This window comes from Mytilus galloprovincialis, chromosome 6, assembly GCF_965363235.1.
Source record: "Mytilus galloprovincialis chromosome 6, xbMytGall1.hap1.1, whole genome shotgun sequence".
Taxonomy (NCBI): Eukaryota; Metazoa; Mollusca; class Bivalvia; order Mytilida; family Mytilidae; genus Mytilus; species Mytilus galloprovincialis.
In genome coordinates, this window is record NC_134843.1 from 36,109,807 (window position 1) to 36,128,707 (window position 18,901).

The 18,901-nt window shown below is 30.4% G+C and overlaps 2 long non-coding RNA genes across 3 annotated transcripts; both read left to right on the forward strand.

The window, feature by feature from the left end:
- The first annotated feature begins 2,889 nt into the window (after positions 1-2,889).
- On the forward strand, positions 2,890-3,444 carry LOC143079479 (uncharacterized). Its single transcript, XR_012979415.1, has 2 exons — positions 2,890-3,051; positions 3,356-3,444. It is a non-coding gene; the product is annotated as an uncharacterized LOC143079479 (long non-coding RNA).
- Positions 3,445-11,973: 8,529 nt separating this feature from the next.
- LOC143079480 (uncharacterized) lies at positions 11,974-16,987 on the forward strand. 2 transcript variants are annotated; one of them, XR_012979417.1, is made up of 4 exons: positions 12,085-12,108; positions 13,814-13,912; positions 16,522-16,686; positions 16,900-16,987. It is a non-coding gene; the product is annotated as an uncharacterized LOC143079480 (long non-coding RNA). The 2 variants fall into 2 exon arrangements; XR_012979416.1 differs by lacking the exon at positions 13,814-13,912 and having other exon boundaries at positions 11,974-12,108.
- The last annotated feature ends 1,914 nt before the right edge of the window (positions 16,988-18,901 follow it).

Sequence of the window (18,901 nt, forward strand, 5' to 3'; positions counted from 1 at the left end):
ATATGTTCAAAGGCTTTTGATACGTTCTGATTTGACATACATTTCAGCCGACTATAAAGACTAACAAAATTGTTTCTTTACAATACATTTGACAGGTCTCTGTAGATTAAAGTAAATGATACTTTACACCCCTCTATAAAGTTCTCGTTTTGAATTGGTTTACATATCAGGAAAATGTAGATGCACCTTACACTTTATAACCCATATAAAATCATTTGAATGATGATGCTTTGCTACCTAGACAAAGAAACACATTTGCGGATAAATTTACATCATAGAAAAATACATGACAAAGATTTCCATTTGCAGAGGTATACAAATACATAAGTTTGCAAAAGTTTTGCGACGGTCATAAATATATATAAATTCTTAACTGCAAAATGGTTTGATTAGGTGTTAATATATTTTATAAACCGCGGTCTCTCATAACCGCCCATAGGAGGGTATAGCACAAGAAATATTAATATTTACAACATGTAAAGACAAGATAAACTAAATACAGTGGTTTGTAAATATATGTAAATGTCGATCTCTGAATACATTTACATAACATTTGCATACCTCTTCAAATCCGGGATTTCGTGTAGTGGTTATTTGATGTATTAGATAACAATTATGATAATAATAAAATAGAATTGTGTTAGTCATAGTGTTACATGCCGGCCTTTCTTCCAAATCAAAATTTTTTTTTTAAATATTTCTTGTTGGTTTGAGATTATTTTATTAACTTCCTGTGGTATGATTATTTTTTGGATGGTGCTTTCTTTGTTTGTTAGGAATGGCATTTCTGTTGATGTTCTCTCTTTTGGGTTGTTTCATTTTATAGTGTTTCACTAATTCCCGTTTTAACTTGCTGTATGGAGTGTGTTCTCTGCATTGTCTAAGACCGAATGCGTACTGGTTATCATTGACATCTTTGTTCTTTGTTTTTTTCTCTCGGAAAATTGTCACATTGTCAATCATAACACCGGGCATCTCCATATACTTATAAAGAGGGACGATGTATATACTAGTACAATCAAAAACGTTAGTACGAACATACCTCTTCATCAAAGATACCAGATGTATATAATTGCGATAATCAAAGTATTATTTGTTAAAGGATAAAAATCGATCAAAGTTTGGTATAGCATTATATGCGATATGGGTTTTTCTCAAGATATAGGCCGAATCTCTCTTCTTACATTGAATAACTGGGTCTAACATTCAATTAATGTCGTAGGATTATTGATATATTTTATTTGTTGATGTTTGATAAAAATGGAGACATTTTATATTTGAGATCCAAATTTTATGGTTTATCTCCCTATACATGCAACTATTAAAGGGAATTTCTACATTCTACGGGCTTTTGTCGGAACTATACTAGTTGGACATTGGACGTTCAGTGAAAAATAATTCTATTGTGTTTTATTTTCAGATGTCACTACTATAAAACATTTGCTATCAAAATTATCTTAGTACTATGCATTAGAATTATTTCAACTCAATCGTTGAGTCATATTCAGTCAATCAAGCACTGTTTTTTGCGCTTTGGTGGGGTTGTTTCTCTTTGACACATTTCCCATTTCATTCTCAATTATATTACAGAATTTTGAATTACTCAGAATTAAACAAAGCCATGGTATATCTTTAACATAAAATTTGGAAATGATGGGTTAAATAGCATTGTGTATTGCAGTGTTTTATACCATGAACATTTACTTAATTCGTTTTGGTTTTTTTCAAAAACAAATGAACGAAAAATTGCTAATCTTTTTTCTTAACTTTAGTTAAGGATATTGCACTTTTAAAATACACAATCAATTTTATAATATTACATTAGAAAAATAGATTTTACATAATTATAACATTCACACGATTTATTCAGTACGTGAAGTTTTGTATTAATAAAGTTCTATCAGAATGCGTTTGTTTAATAATTTTCTTACAGAATATAGTTCAATTCTTTAAGATTATCTTTTATTACTTTGATACTATAAATATTTATCAAAGGTACAAGGATTATAATTTATATCAACTGCACTGTGACTTAATTACAATGCGGCATTTTTCATTTGCTCTAAACAGCTGCATGACTCTGACTGAGTTTAAAATTTTAAACCCATCTAGTCTGGTTTCAAACCTAACCATTCATATCAGATTGCCCTCATTGATACAAATTATAGATGACTACATGAAATGCAAATCTTGATATGACAGTTCTCTTAGATTAAAAAAAAACTTTTAATTTGTTGCGCGTGAAGTTAAATGAGCTAGTAAGAATTATAAAATTGACGAAAAGTGCCCCAAGACTAATTTTGTGCTGGACGGCTTTAGGCAAGCTTTGGTTCCCTTTTGCACTTACTGAAGTAATATTTTATAGTGTTACACACATATATTGTGGTAAATATACTGTGAATATAGTATCATTGGTGATGTTTTGAAAACAATGAAATACCTGTATAGCAATTTAGTTAATATTTGATAACTATATATTCATTAGAAAAATGTGATGTACAGAGCACAAATACTAATGTTACGTAACGTTCATAGTTCACGTGGACGTTATAATTACATAAGCTTGAAAATGTCATGGCGGGTCACACATCTCTTTAGCACCTGCTTAAATTGAAAATCACCCTAACATCATATATAAAGTCACAAAAAATTTCTACGCTTAAAACAGAAAATTTAGAAAATGTATTTACAGTGTCTGAACCAGAGCAGGATAATTAAAAAAGAGAGATATTTAATATATTTGAATGTGATTTTAACTACAACACCAAACTGGTTTTTTTCATGTTCAAATTTGATCCTATGTGATGAAGATTATATAATCGGAAATTCTTATGCAGAAAAATTTTATACTAGTAATACATTATAATACATTGTATATCCTTTAGGTGAGCAAATCCTCTGCAAGATGAAAATAGACAAGATTCTGTGTGCGATGTTCATAATGCTTATATCAGTTTTAGCAGGAACAGTAAGTGGACATCCACCACCAGGACGACTTGAATTTAACAGAGTAAAACGAGATGCTAATGACAACACTGATGATAAAGGAAGGTAACTGACAATTACAAAAAGAATGATTATTCATGATGTTGAGTTTTGAATTACCACTACTATAATACTATAATATAATACTACTACTACTACTATTTCTTCTTCTTCTATAATAATAATAATAATAATAATAATAATAATAATAATAATAATAATAATAATAATAATAATAATAATAATAATAATAATTAATAACAATAATGATAATAATATTAATAACAATAATAATAATAATAATAATAATCATTCAATTTCTTTTATTATAATTATAATAACAATATTAATAATAATTTGTATTTTTCAGGTGAATAGAGATTAGATGGTCTTTGACACCACTAACTGGATCTTTCATCATTTAATAATGGAAGCTTAATTAAATCTATTTCTCGTTGATCTATATATTTGTTTTTATTTAATCTTTAGTGATACTTTTCCATATATCCGAACTGCTCTCCAAAATTGGTATTTGACCCAGTTAACACAATAATTTTTGTCTACCATTGTTTTTAAGTGACAGGATATTATCAACAGTATGATTTATATGATGTTCAAATCTTGTTTCGATTGATACGTTTGCCACGAAACCTATTATCATGTTGATTTTTATCAACAATATTCGTGATCTCGATAGAATAAGTTTAAGATATGTTGCCTTAAGCTTGTTCTATCAAATTGTCATTTAGACCTAGGGGATATGCTGTCTGCAGTTATTATAGCCAAGATTGTTCGATAATTGTTCAGGAATTTTAATTCCGTTATGTCATATTCGTTTTACGGATAATAGGATAGCATATATGTTGTCGTAAGTACAATCGCTTTACCTTTTTCCACGAATTTGACTTACCGAAAAAGAATTATTACCGGGTTTGTACTAACACAAGCAAAACGACAGGTGCCACATTTGCAGCAGGCCTGCTTACCCTTTCGCAGCGATTTAATCACCACCAATTCTTGGTAAAGTTCGTGTTGCTCTGTCTTAAGTTTTCTATGTAATTTTTGTGTACTGTTGTTTGTCTTTTTGTCTGTAGTTCTTTGTTTTGTGTAGCCTTTGTGTTGTTAAAATATAAAGGAAGATGTTGTATGATTGCCAATGAGATAACTCTCCACAAGAGACCAAATGATACAGCGGTATACTACTGATACAAAAAAAGAAATGTAGAACTCAGAGGTGAGATTGGAAGGCTGAAGTGCGATGGTAACGCTGAAATGTGATGATTTACACTTAAGTATGATGGTCCCTACGCTGATGTGCTATAATCTATTTGACTCATGGTTGTCATTCTAAAGTCAACAGAAGTGCAATCAAAATGAAACTAGATTTGATAATTGTTAGTACGAGGTGTATATACATTTATCTGCATTATTCATGGTCTATGGATGTCCTTACAATTGCAAAATAAATGAGAGTTCGTCCTCTTTGATTTTCTACATGTGGGAATAATTTTTGCATTAGCATTTTATCTGTAATACGTTGTTTCATTCATAAACTCCTTGTTTACCGCAAATGTACAGACTTGTACCAAGCTCAAATATCGTCTTCATTTTTGCTTCCACTGCTCTGGGTAGGACCTCTGTGGTCGTGTCCAGAAGCGCTCAGAAAAGCAATTTATTTAGAAACATTTTAGATTTGCCATGCTACAACAACTTAAAAGGAATATAACATGTCTTATATTGTTTACGATCGTTTTGTTTACTCTTCTATGGATATTTGGAATGTTTTGGACTTTTAGTAATTCATCACATATATTTGCGTCTATCGTCTTACATGAATAAACTGGACAGGCTAACACATACAAAAACATAAATCGTCGCAAGGTTATAACAATGTGTTCTATGTCGATATTTGATAAAAAGGAAGACATTCTATATTTTGGATTGAGGCGAGGAGTGATTTTCAGTCGTGGTAGCTTAGACGTTCAATGAGTGAATCATAAGATTTTTTTGTAGTCGTCATCAATCATGAATGAATCTGGAGTACTCTTTCTTGTATTTCCTTGTATTTTCGTTGTGTTTTGCTCACTGCAGAAGTGTCATGTATAAGAGGACAATAGCTGAGGTTTGACAAGATAAATGAGTGGTCTATTGTAAGTTTAGGAAGTCTGGGGGATGGTGCCGATTCTTTTTAGTAAATTTAGTTGTCATGCAGCTCTATTTAGATGCTAAATCTATTTTTTATCCATGGCAACTGTCAGGAATTAATCTCTGTTTGCCTGCATTTTGTTGAAAGAGAACAACGATATTAGGAAGTTACTATTTTCCCCTTAGGATTTAATTCTGACAACAAGAAAGATGTCATTTATAAATACATTTAATAATACAGGAACTAGTTTAGATTCCCGAGGAACACCTATGTAGTTATCTTGCATTTGACTGATAATCTGACATATTTTTACACACTGTATTTTCCTCGAAAAATATCTTTTGAGCAATTCAAAAGAAGATGGGTTATAAGGTCATATTTATCAATTTACAAAGAAGAAGATAATGTAAAAGACAGTCAAAAGCTTTACTGAGATCCATCAATATTGCTGCTAAATAAACTCATCATAGATACCAGGATTAAATTTTGTATATACACCAGACGCGCGTTTCGTCTACAAAAGACTCATCAGTGACGCTCGAATCCAAAAAAGTTTAAAAGGCCAAATAAAGTACGAAATTAAAGAGCATGGAGGACCAAAATACCTAAATGTTTTGCTTTGTCTTTATTATAATCACGTGCCTTTTCCCATCTTCCAACCTCAGCATCACTGATGATTCTCATGTAGACGAAACACGGGTCTGACGTATCAAATCAATATCCTGGTACCTTTGAAAACTATAAGAATGTCGAAATGTTCCATTGTGTTGTTTGTGTATTTCTCTTTCCTGAATGTTCTTTATTTGTACTGAAGTCCTGTCATGTAATGTTGTCATTTAAGTGTTATTGTTGACATTGCCATAAAAGGGCAAGGTTTGACTAACCGTAAAACCAGGTTCAACCCACCATTTTCCTTTAAAATGTCCTGTACCAATTCAGGAAAATGGCAGTTGTTTTCTTATAGTTTGTTTATGTGTGTGTGTTTTGTTTTGTTTTTTTTTGCAATTCAGTGTTACTGTTGTTTAGTTGTTATTCTCTTATAGTTAATGTGTTTCCCTAAGTTTTAATTTGTAACCCGTATTAGTTTTCTCTCAATCAATTTTTGACTTTCGAACAGCGCTATACTACTGTTGCCTTTATTAAAGTAATACTGACTGACAGCCATGGTCCAATTGTAAAACCAAAAAGGAAATGATCGAAATATTATCAAAGTGTTTAGTTAGTTGATTTTCTATGGCTGTTTCATTTTTTTTAGATATTGCCAGCAAAACAATAACTGGTTTTTAGCACATTTCAAAATCATTTTTTTTATGAATGGATGCCACTTTGGCAATTTTGAACGTGTCTAGAAAAATGGAAGTATATAATGATAGATCAACATGCTGTGTGATAGGTTTCGTCAGTACAAGATTAGCAGCGTATAAAATGTTTGGTAATTTACCAACTGTACCAGTTATATTTTTAACATTTATTTGACCACTTCTTTTAGCAACATGTGCTTCGTTTGAGGGCTGCAAAAGAAGTTTATTTGATATTAAAAGATTTAAGTATGAATTCGAAATATATTCGTAGTATATATAATGAAATTTGATTTGAATTTCATACATAAAGACATCTTCTTTTTTTGTATAAGTAGTATACCGCTGTTCAAATGTCATCAATCGATTGAGAGAAATCAAATCCCGGTTAAAAGCTAAAACCGAGGGAATAACATCAACTATAAAAGGAAAATATCGAACTATAAGAACACAAAAGACAACACAAAAAACAATAAAGCAACATTCATAGAAACAAACTATTAGATAATGACTGCAATCTTCTTGACTTGGTATAGGACAATTTGAGAAAATGGAGGTTTGAACCTGGTTTTGTGGCTAGCCAAAACTCCTACTTTATGGCAATGTAAAAAAAACCTAGTATACCGCTAAAATGACAACGATATTACATGGCGGAAACAGTGTACAAATACATGCAAAAACATCAAAGACAGAAATACATAAATAAACAATATGATAGTACATTTCAACATGTTAACCACAGAGTAACAATGAACTTAAATAATTTGTGTATTTCACAATACACAAAACAGCATAATAGTATTACGAAGTGTGCGTCTGTAACACGAATGGAACAACGCCACAAAAAATAAATTTAGATAAAAACGATAAAGATAACTTTCTAATTGTGTCATTTGATATATTCGATTACAATCACAAAAATACTAAAATAGAATTGTGTTAGTTATAGTGCAACTTACTATATCGGACTTTCTTTTCAATCAAACTTTGTAAAACAACTTAATCCTGTGCACATTGTTGCTTTCAACTAAAATCATACAAATGAACTGGGTGATTAATTATCATACACATTAGAGATTTAGCTAGTTATAAAACCATGTTTAATCCAACTTTTCCTACGTAAGAGAATCCCTGTGCCGAATCAGGAAAATGACAGTTGTTATCAATTCGTTTGACTTGTTTCAGCCATTGATTTTGACATTTGATTAAGGACTTTCCTTTTTTTAATTTTCCTTGGAGTTTTTTATTTTTCTGATTTTACTTTTTTCTATACTTGGGTGTTTTTCATTCTCATGAATTTTGTTGTCACCGATGTTTTTGCAGCATATACAAAACAAATATTTTTTTTAGATATTTCTTGTTGGTTTGTGATGATTGTATTAACTTCCTGTGGTATGTTTTTGTTTGTTCGTTATTGTTGATGTTCTCTCTTTTGATTGGGTTGTTTCATCATATAGTGTTTCACTGATTCCTGCTTAAACTTGCTGTACGGAGTGGGTTCTCTCTATTGTTTAAGACCGTATGGGTACTGGTTATCATGGACATCTTTGTTCTTTGTTTTTTTTCCTCTCGGAAATTTGTCACATTGTCAATCATAACACCGGGCATCTCCATATACTTATAAAGAGGGACGATGTATATACTAGTACATTCAAAAACGTTAGTACGGACAAACCTTTTCATCGAAGATACCAGATGTATCTAAAGGCGATAATCGAAGTATTATTTGTTTAAGGATAAAAATCGGTCAAATTCTAGAATAGCATTATATGCGATATGGATTTTGCTCAAGATGTAGACCGTACGGTGACAAATATTTCTGCTATGTTTATCATTTGATAGTCTAGACTGGTATTGTTTGTTTGTCTGAGTCATTATCTTTTTAGAAAATGTAATTTAAATCTCACTGAAATTTGTTATGTCGTCGGCTGGACTATCATATAAAGGTTGAATCATATAGTTCTCTACCAAATATAACATGTGTAATTGTTATTATAAGGCTTTGTTAGAAAAAGATGATGCACTTATTAAGATGATACAATTCTAATTATTTTATTAATGAAAACTCACGAGTTCAGATAATTTTTGATTGTAAACATTTCGACAGCTTGTTTATCAATTTATGCATAAAAGAATAATTTCAAATTCAAACAAAAGCATTAAAAATCGGCCAGTACTTACCATCACAGTATATAACCAAAGTAAAGTACTTTACCTTCTCTACATATACTTCGACAGAGCAAATTGAAAGAACTATCTGAAAACAGTCTTTAATTTGTAAGTGTTTGTTGATTTTTATAATATTTTTTCCAGGCTTTATAACTTATGAAAAAAAAAAATACATTTTAGATCTGCCATGCTACCAACTTAGTAAGACTATGAATTATGTCTTATATTGTTTCTGATCGTTTTGTTTACTAAGGGACGGTGCAATATTTATCAAGCAGGGGGGACCGGTGCAAATCGCAAAACCTGTTTGGAAAAAAGTATTGTCCCATGCTGATGTGATAGGAAAAAAAGTTATGTCCCATGACCTCTATTCATTAAAAAAGTATGTGTCCCATGAATATATTGAGTGAATTAAAACACAATCTGTACCTTAAATAACGTAAAGCAACAATATTTATTGTGATATAAATGTTTTGACAATCATTTTAACATTCTCCACTAGTCTTGACCTTCAAATTTAGTTTTGACTGGTGTAAATCAGCCCATCTAACTAAATTAAATATTGATCTTACAAAATTCAAGCTTATTAGGTAGTTTGATTTATTGCTGTGAAATGAAAGAGTTTAATTTTACAATAGGTAAAAATAAAAATTATGATATAAATTCAGATAGGCATCTTTAATTTTTTTTATAACTTTTTCAAATCAACTTGGATTTTCATCAAACTATGCAGCTATCTTAGATATATATTAAGCTTACTAAATCCCATGTCATTTAGTTTTTTATTGTATTGCTGTAAAATTTAAGAATTAAAGTAATCTTGGTAAAAAAAATCTAGGATTTGCAATTAAGATAGGCATCTTTAATTTTTTTAATAACTTTTTCAAATCAACTTGGATTTGCATCAAACTATGCAGCTATCTTAGAGATATATTAAGCTTACTGAATCTTAGGTCATTTTGTTTTTTGTTGTATTGCTGTCAAATTTAAGAATTAGATAAATCTAGGTAAAAAAAGCTAGAATTTGCAGTTTGAACAAAATAGAGATAGTACACTTTACAATTTAATTGTTAAATTTGACAGCAATACAACAAAAAACAAAAATGACCTGTGATTCAGTAAGCTTAATATATATCTAAGATAGCTGCAAAGTTTGATGAAAATCCAAGTTGATTTAAAAAAGTTATTAAAAAAATTAAAGTGTACTATCTCTATTTTGTTCGAACTGCAAATTCTACCTTTTTTGACCTACACTAATTTAATTGTTAAATTTGACAGCAATACAACAAAAAACAAAATGACCTGGGATTCAGTAAGCTTAATATATATCTAAGATAGCTGTATAGTTTGATGAAAATCCAAGTTGTTTTGAAAAAGTAATAAAAAAAATTAAAGTGTACTACCTCTATTTTGTTCGAAATGCAAATTCTAGTTTTTTTTACCTAGATTAATTTAATTCTTGAATTTTACAGCAATACAACAAAAAACTAAATGACATGGGATTTAGTAAGCTTAATATATATCTAAGATAGCTGCATTGTTTGATGAAAATCCAAGTTGATTTGAAAAAGTTATAAAAAAAATTAAAGATGCCTACCTGAAAATATATAATTATTTTTTTTTTTTACCTATTGTAAAATTATTTTTTTTCATTTCACAGCAATAAATCAAACTACCTAATAAGCTTTAATTTTGTAAGATCAATATTTAATTTAGTTAGATGGGCTGATTTACACCAGTCAAAACTAAAATTGTTTATCATATTCTGTTTCTGTTAGAATGTTTCTTGTGTGTATTTTTGGGCTAATTAAAATAAAACGTTTACTACTTAAAAGGATTTGAAAAAAGTGTATGTCCCATGCATTAAGATAATGAAAAATTATCAGGCCCCACTACTTTGCATGTTGAAAAAAGTACATGTCCCCTTACCATTTGCACCGGTCCCCCCTGCTTGATAAATAATGCACCGTCCCTAAATAGAACTTTAAACATTTAAAATACTAAGGTTTTTCTACCTGAGGATTATATTACCGTAGCTGTATTTGGAAAGACTTTTGGGAATTTTTGTTTCTCGATGATCTTCAATTTCGTACTTTATTTGGCTTTTTTAACTGTTTTGTATTCTTACTTTAAATAACTGGACATAACATACAAAAAACGTCGTATGATTCCTATTCTATGTTGAGGATTGATAAAAATGGAGATATTTTATATTTGAGATCCAAATTGTAGGGTTTATCTTCCTATATATGCAACTATTAAACGAAATTTCTACATGTGTTTGTCTAAACTATACTAGTTGGACATTGGAAGTTCAGATCAAAATAATATCATAAAGTTTTACTTTCAGATGTCACTACTCCAAAACAATTGCTATAAAAAAAGTAAAATCACAAAAATAATGAACTCATTTTCAGCAAATCAAGCACTGTTTTCTTCGCTTAGTTCGGGTTGTTGTCTTTTTGACACATTACGCATTGACATTCTCAATTTTATTATAGAATTTAGGATCACTCAGAATTAAACAAAACCATGGCTAATCTTTAATACAAAATTTGGACATGATTTGTTAAAAAACATTGTGTATTGTAGTGTTCTATTCCATATAAATTTACTTAATTTCTTTTCTTTTCTTCAAAAACTATTCATAAAGGGGAGTAACCCCTGATAAAAAACATATCAAGTGTGGTCCGTTTTATTCAAAATATTTAAAATCTTAACACGACTGAACACGATCTTACAGCTACCAAACAGATTGTTTACCTTTGGTCTTATTTGGTCTGAACGTGATCTAATCAAGTCTTATTTGAATGCTAGAAGAATCTGTCTTGTTTATCTTGACACGACTGATCTGACTTAACACGGTATATCTGAAAAGAGTCTGAGTGTCTAAACAGGTCTTAACGTTTTTTTCCTAGCGGTAAATTAAGCCGATCAAGACTTGATCAGACCAAAATGACCGTTTCAGACTTAAATCTGGCTACTAGTACAGATGTATGTAAAGGCTCTATTCGAAGTATTATTTGTTTAAGGATAAAAATCGGTCAAAGTCTAATATAGCATTATATGCGATATGGATTTTGCTCAAGATGTTGGCCGTACGGTGACAAATATATGTGATATGTTTATCTCTTGATAGTATTGACACTGAAATTTAATATTTCATTGACTTGACTATGATATCAAGGTTGAATTGTGTAGGTCTCTACCAATTATAACATATGCAGCGTAATTGTATATATAATCTATTACGATGATGCAATTATAATGATTTTATTAATGAAAACTCATGAGCTCAGATAATTTATGATTGCAAACACTTTGACATCATGGACATCTTGTTAATAAATTTTTGCATAATAGAATAGTTTCAAATTCAAACAAAAGCAGAAAAAATCGGTCAGTACTTTTTTCCAGCAAATTAAATAATCAAGGTAAAGTAGTTTACCTTCCTCACACATACTTCGACAGAGAAAATTGAATGAACGATCTGAAAACAGTCTTTAATTTGTAAGTGTCTGTTGATTTTATATTATTTTTACTTGGCTTTATAACTTATATATCATTTAATATATATTTTAGATCTGCCATGCTACACCAACTTAATCATACTAAGGCCGTGTTCACACCAAACGCCATGTACAGTAAACATGTTTACCTTTGGTTCAATGTAATGTACACTAGTTTCACATTTAATTTGTTCACATCTATACACTTTGTTAAAAGAGGGACGAAAGATACCAAAGGGACAGTCAAACTCATAAATCTAAAACAAACTGACAACGCCATGGCTAAAAATGAAAAATACAAACAAACAACAGCACACACGACACAACATAGAAAACTAGAGAATAAACAACACGAACCCCACCAAAAAACTAGGGGTGATCTCAGGTGCTCCGGAAGGGTAAGCAGATCCTGCTCCACATGCGGCACCCTTCGTGTTGCTTATGTGATAACAAATCCGGTAAATAGTCTAATTCGGTAGGTCACATTCATGAAAGGGAAGGGGATTGTAGTTATGACGTAAGGAACATATACATAAGATTTGTTACCTGTACATAAGATTTGTTCACACTTGTAAACTATATGTCATTTAAATGTTTAATACGTAAAACCGAATTCAAATTTTCGGACAACTTTTCTAGCAGTTAGGGAACAACCATTTGACTTTAAAAAAAGAGGGGGGTGGATTTTTCCACAGTTTGATTTAAAAAAAGAATCGGGTCTTACAGATGATTAGAATGAACAAATATTCTGAATCCAAAGTTTCCCAATACATTATAGTGTTTATATTGAATTACATCGAAAAAAAAACTAAATATAAACTTACGCGCGACAAACAATTATGACTCGGAACCCCCCCCCCCCTTTGTAAAATAGTGGCTCCTTTAAAAAAATCATTTTGGTTAATTTGCAGTAGTTTTAAGACGTCTCGATTACGCATTTAAAACAGAGGCTGCATCAGAGTGCTAACAGACGAAGAAAAAGAACTGCGATGTAAAGGATCACTACATTTCTATCGTTTTTGTTTGTTTCAAATGATATTTTTTCTCCAAGGTGTATCTAGTAAAGGGAGGGGTAATGGTTTTTTTTCTTATTTTTAATTGTATTTTAACGGATCTGAGATACTACACAAACAAACAATTTACCTCGACCTTTTTCAGTAATGCATTTATGAGTGAATTGTGGTTTGAGTAAAGAACAGTGGCAATTATTTCTGTCAGTGTGTACGTCCAGTCGATTCGAAAAGACCTTTTCAAATGAATTATGTGTCCGGCTATGATGATGGATGAGTCCTAATTAGAGATTAATAAGGCTACGTAAAGTGTTTTTATAACAAATAAATATATCAAGTTTAGACAAATATTTCTGTAAAGAACTTTATTAATAAGTGTTATAAGTATCAATTTTATATAATTTTTTTTTTTTAAATAAACATGGGAAAATTAAAGTTCTGAATGCCTAGTTTTGAGTACACTTAACCTACACAACGCCTACATCGACTATCGACTGCATGTAGACAAAACATGATTTAAACTACATGTAAGCATTGCGTTTTATCAATGAGAACGTAATTATGTTTAGTTTATGTGTGGATAACACAACACTAAGTTTAGGTCAATGTGAACACGACCTAAAAAAAAGTTTCTGATCTTTTTGTTTACTAGATAACACTTTGAATATCTAAAATTCTATTGTTTTTCTACCTGAGCTGTATTTAGCACCACGTTTGGGAATTTTTGGTTCTCGATGATCTTCAACTTCGTACTGTACTTGGCATTTTAAACGGTTTTGGATTCGAGCGTCACTGGTGAGTCTTTTGTAGAAGAAACGCGCGTCTGACGCAAATTCAAAAATTGAAATAATGATATCTATTTCTTCATATACATGGATATTTAGAATATTTTGGACTCTTAATAATTCATCACATATCTTAACGTCTATCTTCTTAGATAAATCAACTGGACCTAACATACACAAATCGTCGTTTGATTCTTATAATGGTCTATGTCGATGGTTGATAAAAGTGAAGATATTTTATATTTGAAATCCAAATTGTACAACTATAAAATGAAACTACATTCTACGACTTTATATCAGAACAATACTAATTGGACATTGTACGTTCAGTAATCAAAAATTGGATTATATTTTATTTTCACATGTCACTGCTATAAAAACAATTGCTATCTAAATTATATCTCAGTACTATGCATCAGAATTATCTTACCTCAATCGTTGAGTCATATTTAGCCAATCCAGCACTGTTTTTTACGCTTTGGTCGGGTCGTTGTCTCTTCGACACATTACACATTTTCATTTTCAATTTCATTACAGAATTTGGAATAACTCAGAATTAAACAAAACCATGGATAAAAATTGGAAATATCATTGAATGAGGTGAAGAAAAAAAATATGTAGAAACTTTATATTCATTTGGTTCCTGTATAAAACAAAACAATTTCAATAAATTTGCTGTGGATAGAACACTACAATATACAATGTGTACAATTTTATTACATTTAGAAAATTAGAATTTACATAACTAGAACATTCACCCGACTCATTCCCTTAATGATATTTGCATTTATACGGAAACTAAAATACTGAACATATTCATGCAGGCAATAGCGAGAAAAAATATGTATAATGAGAGACAGTGTTATGTTGAAATGTTTAATAGAAATAATGAAAATTACGTGAAGTTATCAAGAATATCAATTGTGAAAAATTAAACAGAGATGTTTTTATTTTCATGATTTTACTACAGAATAAAGTGCAATTATTGTGACTTGTTTAGTAGTATAACTGCACTTACACTGTGAAAAAGAAACGATTATGCATTTTTATTTGCTCTAAACATCTGTATGACTATTTGACTGAGTTTCAAATTGATCACCCATCCAGTCTGGTTTTAAACATAATCCTTCATTTCAAATTGCCCGCATTAATATCATTTATAGATGACTACACGAACTTATAATGAAAATATCGATATGACAGTTCTCCTGGATTATATAAAAAGCTTTTGATTTGTTGCTTGTGAAGTTTTAAATAATAGAAATCTATCAAATTCATGGTTTCCATAACAGTACTGTTTGTTCTTTTTTAAAATCACATTTCAAAAAAACCCACCGCAAGCCCTTATAAGCCATATAATTAATCAATATTTTGATAACATATTTATCAGGGCTCAATCATTGGTCCTATTTTATTTATTTTGAACACAAATTACCTTCCATTATATATATATATTCATAAAAAAGTGAAATACAGAGGTGTATGCTGATGACACAACTATGCATACATCAGGGAAGAGTATTGCAGATATGCAGATACAAGTACATGATGAACTCCAATGTGTTGAAAAATGGTGCATTAAATAACATGTTCGTAAATTCGCGTAAAACTATGGGTATCGTTACAAGACAAAGGTTGAGTTTCCATCAAGCAAAACCATTTCCAACTTTTCAGAATAATATTCTCCAAAAATCATATATTGAAAAAAATTTAAGTGTTGACTCTTATCTGCCATATTATTTACTTATGTTCATCAATATCATCTAAAATTCATTTTATTTCTGAAATCAAGACATTTCCAAATTATTGATTCAAGAAAATTATTTTTACAATGGTTATAATCTCCCACTGATATATTATTGTTGCTTTATTTGGAGTAGTTTTGCTAAAATGAGCTAGTAATAATTATAAAATTGATAAAAAGTGCCCCAAGATTTTATATATGCTGGGGGGCTTAAGGCAAGCTTTGGTTCCCTTTTTCACTTACAGAAGTAATATTTTATATAAAGTACTTAAAGAAATATAATTATATCTAGATACAATTACCCTAAAAATTCTATGGCTACATTCATGAATGTGTATTATGTATTCTTATTATTGGCTGTTCCAGTGTTACACACATATTTTATGGTAAATGCACTGTGAATATAGTATCATTGGTGATGTTTTGAAAACAATGAAATACTGTATAGCAATTTAGTTGATATTTGATAAATATATAATTCATTAGAAAAATGTGCTGTACAGAGCACAAATACTAATGTGACGTAATGTTCATGGTTCATGTGGACGTTATAATTACATAGGCCTGAAAATGTCATGACGGGTTTGATATGTCTTTAGCACCTACTTAAATTGAAAATCACCCTAACTTCATATATAAAGTCAAAAAAATATTCTACGCTTTAAACAGAAAATCAAGAAAATTTATTCACAGTGACTGAACGAGAGCAGAATCATTTAAAAAGAGGGAGATTACATATATTTGAACGTGATTTTAACCACAGCATCGAACATTTTTCATGTTCAATTTGATCGTATATGATGAAGGTTATATAATCGAAAAATCTTACGCAGGAAAATTTTATCATACATTTTAATACATTGTATATCCTTTAGGTGAGCAAATCCTCTCCAAGATGAAAATATTCAAGATTCTTAGTGCGATGTTCATTATGCTTATATCAGTTTTAGCAGGAACAGTAAGTGGAACGCCACCAATCGGACGACTTGAATTTAACAGAGTAAAACGGGATGCTAATGACAACACTTTGATAAAGGAAGGTAACTTACAATTATAAAAAGAATGATTATTCATGATGTTGAGTTTTGAATTACCACTACTACTACTACTACTTCTTCTTCTTCTACTCCCGTTATAATAATAATAATAATAATAATAATAATAATAATAATAATAATAATAATAATAATAATCATTCAATTTCATTTATTATAATTAAAGTAACAATGTTAGAAATAATTTGTATTTTTCAGGTGAACAGAGATTAGATGGTCTTTGACACCACAAACTGGATATTTCATCATTTAGTAATAGAAGCTTAATTAAATCTAATATATATAATTATTTGTTTTTATTTCATCTTTAGTGATACTTTTCCATATATCCGAACTGCTCTCAAAAATTGGTATTTGACCCAGTTAACACAATAATTTATGACTCTACCATTGTTTTTAAGTGACAGGATATTATCAACAGTATGATTTATATGATGTTTAAATCGTGTTTCGATTGAGACATTTGCCACAAAACCTATTATTATGTTGAATTTTATCAACAATATTCGTGAAGTTTAAGATATGTTGCCTTAAGCTTGTTCTATCAAATTGTCATTTAGACCCAGGGTATATGCTGTCTGCAGTTATTATAGCCAAGACTCTTCAATAATCGTTCAGGAATGTTAATTCCGTTATGTCATATTCATTTTACGGATAATAGGATAGCATATATGTTGTAATAATTACAATCGCTTTACCTTTTTCCGCGAATTCGACTTACCGAATAAGAATTATTACCGGGTTTGTACTAATACGAGCAAAACGACGGGTGCCACATATGGAGCAGACCTGCTTTCCCTTTCGCAGCGATTTAATCACCCCCAATTCTTGGTACGGTTCGGGATGTTCTGTCTTTAGTTTTCTATGTATTTTTCATGTACTGTTGTTTGTCTTTTTGTCTGTATCTCTATTTTTTTGTGTAGCCATTGCGTTGTCAATATATAAAAGAAGATTTGGTATAATTGCCAATGATATTACTCTCCACAAGAGACCAAATGACACAGAAAACTATAGATCGCCATACGGTCTTCAACAATTAGCGAAGCCTATAACTCACAGTCAGCTCTAAAAGGCCCGGAAATGACAATGTAAAACAATTCAAACAAGAAAACTAATGGCCTAATTTATGGTTAAACAAAGAATGAAAAACAAATATGTAACTCATAAACAAACGACACTGAATTACAGGCTCCTGTCTTACTACAGGCATATAGAATGTGGCGGGGTTAAACATTTTAGCGAAATCCCAACTATCCACCTAACGTAGGACAGTTTATTTTTGACTTATGAGTTTGAATGTCCCTTTGGTAAATTTCGCCTTTTTTCAAATTGTATACGATTGCTCTTGTTGATTCGGGATTCTTTCGAGTTTCTACAAAGACAAAACAGAAACAGTTATAATACAAATGAATAAATACATATTTAGGAACATAAATATATGTAGAGCGTGCGATGGTAACGTTGAAATGTGATGATCTACACTTAAGTATGATGGTCCCTACGCTGATGTGCTATAATCTATTTGACGCATGGTTGTCATTCTAAAGTCAACAGAAGTGCAATCAAAATGAAACTAGATTTAATAATTGTTAGTACGTGGTGTATGTACATTTACCTCCATTCTTCATGGTCTATGGATGTCCTTACAATTGCATATTAAATAAGATATCGTCCTCTTTGATTTTCTTCATGTGAGAATAATTCTGCATTAGCATTTGATCTGTAATACGTTGTTTCATTTATAAGCTCCTCGTTTACCGCAAATATACAATGAAAAGATGTATGTAATGCTGTAATTAAAAAAAATGTCACGCCCAATCGTTTTTTTTTCCGTTGATTTAAAAAAAACATTGCTGCAGAAGATTCTCTCTCCCCTATCAACTACGTAAGCCGTAAGGGGACACACAAAACATTAGAAAATATTTTTTTTAATTCGAGATCACGATAAAACATTACCGTTTTACCGAGATCTCGATAAAAAATATATCGTTATCTTGATAAAACGAAATTGTTATATCGAGATCTCGATAAAAAATATATCGTTATCTCGATAAAACGAAACTGTTATATCGAGATATCGGATTATTAAATCGTTATCTCGGTTTAATATATCGAGATCTCGATAAAAAATATATCGTTATCTCGAGAAAACGAAACTGTTATATCGAGATCTCGGATTATTATATCGTTATCTCGAGAA